Source organism: Rattus norvegicus, chromosome 1 (genome assembly GCF_021556685.1).
Source record: "Rattus norvegicus strain SHRSP/BbbUtx chromosome 1, alternate assembly SHRSP_T2T, whole genome shotgun sequence".
NCBI lineage: Eukaryota > Metazoa > Chordata > Mammalia > Rodentia > Muridae > Rattus > Rattus norvegicus.
The window spans coordinates 40,125,079-40,127,595 of NC_141534.1; the positions used below are offsets into that span (position 1 = coordinate 40,125,079).

Sequence of the window (2,517 nt, forward strand, 5' to 3'; positions counted from 1 at the left end):
TTTGCTGTCAAGGAGGACAGTCCTCACTTCCCCCCATGCATTATCTGCCACCTGAATGACTTTGCAAGTCATATATAGTCAGCATACATACATAAAGCTTTTGAAAACACAAGGAGATACTTCATGTGAAAATGTGCCTTGTCTCAGCTTCAATCAACTTAGGAAAATGTAAGTTTAAGCTGTAAACTTAGAGAAACACAATTTACAAAAGTTCACTCATTTACCCATCCTTTCACTTTCTATACAAATATCATCTGAAACTCTGGCATTTCATAGAAATCAAAGATCAAAGTTTTACATGGGTTAAGCGTATATTCCACATCAATTGTCCGATTCCGTTCTATAGTGTCTATCTATATATCTCTATCGCTAATCTATCTATCTATCTATCTATCTATCTATCTATCTATCTTTCTATCCATCTATATATGTATGACAGTGTTCAATTTAGCCTGCGGATAAACCCTGCTAATTAAGATCTAAGCCTAATTTTTGGGTGAAAGCGATCACTGAGTGGCGGCGGCTGCTGATTGTGTATTAAGCGTCGATGTGGGGTTGATGTTTGCTCTACTGGAACAGCTTAGCTCATTCCTCCCCTTCCATTAACCGTGGTGCAGAAGCTTGGGGCGGCAGCTGCGTCAGAAAGGGCGGTGGCAGCGGAGGCAGCTGCAGTCACATGTCCAGCATGAATCCCGAATATGATTATTTATTCAAGTTACTTCTGATTGGCGATTCTGGGGTTGGAAAGTCTTGCCTTCTCCTTAGGTTTGCAGATGTCACGTATATTGAAAGCTACATCAGCATAATTGGTGTGGATTTCAAGATACGGACTATAGAGCTAGAAGGGAAAATAATCAAACTTCAGATATGGGACACAGCAGGCCAGGAAAGATTTCGAACAATCACCTCCAGTTATTACAGAGGAAGTCATGGCATCATAGTTGTGTATGATGTGACCAACCAGGAGTCCTTCAATAACGTTAAACAGTGGCTGCAGGAGATAGATCGCTATGCCAGTGAAAATGTCAACAAGTTGTTGGTAGGGAACACATGTGACCTGACAACAAGGTAGTAGACTACACAATGGCAAAGGAATTTGCAGATTCCCTTGGAATTCCATTTTTGGAAACCAGTGCTAAGAACACAATGATTGTAGAACAGTCTTTCATGACAATGGCCACGGAGATTAAAAACCGAATGGATCCTGGAGCAACAGCTGGTGGTGCGGAGAAGTCCAATGTTAAAATCCAGAGCACTCCAGTCAACAAGTCAGGTGGAGGTTGCTGCTAAAATCTGCCACCGTCCTTTTCTCACAACAATGGTTAAGCATTAGATTAGAAAGCAGGAAATGGGGGCACTCCTGAGGCTGCAGAGCAGAAGAGACCACCAACACTGATCACCCCTGCCCACATGCCTGGCCCAAGAGGAAACTGTATAAGGCCTCTGGGCTCCCGTGGGGGAGGGCCCAGGAGCGGCAGGACACCTGCCTGAGACACCGCCAGAACCTGAAAGAAACAGACCGGATAAACAGTTCTCTGCACCCAAATCCCGTGGGAGGGAGAGCTAAACCTTCAGAGAGGCAGACAAGCCTGGGAAACCAGAAGAGACTGCTCCCTGCACACACATCTCGGACGCCAGAGGAAAAAGCCAAAGACCATCTGGAACCCTGGTGCACTGAAGCTCCCGGAAGGGGCGGCACAGGTCTCCCTGGTTGCTGCCGCTGCAGAGAGCCCCTGGGCAGCACCCCACGAGCGAACCTGAGCCTCGGGACCACAGGTAAGACCAAATTTTCTGCTGCAAGAAAGCTGCCTGGTGAACTCAAGACACAGGCCCACAGGAACAGCTGAAGACCTGTAGAGAGGAAAAACTACACGCCTGAAAGCAGAACACTCTGTCCCCATAACTGACTTAAAGAGAGGAAAACAGGTCTACAGCACTCCTGACACACAGGCTTATAGGACAGTCTAGCCACTGTCAGAAATAGCAGAACAAAGTAACACTAGAGATAATCTGATGGCGAGAGGCAAGCGCAGGAACCCAAGCAACAGAAACCAAGACTAAATGCCATCATCGGAGCCCAATTCTCCCACCAAAACAAACATGGAATATCCAAACACACCAAAAAAGCAATATCTAGTTTCAAAATCATATTTGATCATGATGCTGGAGGACTTCAAGAAAGACATGAACACACTTAGGGAAACACAGGAAAACATTAATAAACAAGTAGAAGCCTACAGAGAGGAATCGCAAAAATCCCTGAAAGAATTCCAGGAAAACACAATCAAACAGTTGAAGGAATTAAAAATGGAAATAGAAGCAATCAAGAAAGAACACATGGAAACAACCCTGGATATAGAAAACCAAAAGAAGAGACAAGGAGCTGTAGATACAAGCTTCACCAACAGAATACAAGAGATGGAAGAGAGAATCTCAGGAGCAGAAGATTCCATAGAAATCATTGACTCTACTGTCAAAGATAATGTAAAGCGGAAAAAGCTACTCGTCCAAAACATA

General features: G+C 44.6%; 1 pseudogene; it reads left to right on the forward strand.

Annotated features, from left to right (window-relative positions):
• The first annotated feature begins 676 nt into the window (after positions 1–676).
• Rab1a-ps4 (RAB1A, member RAS oncogene family, pseudogene 4) lies at positions 677–1,290 on the forward strand (annotated as a pseudogene).
• The last annotated feature ends 1,227 nt before the right edge of the window (positions 1,291–2,517 follow it).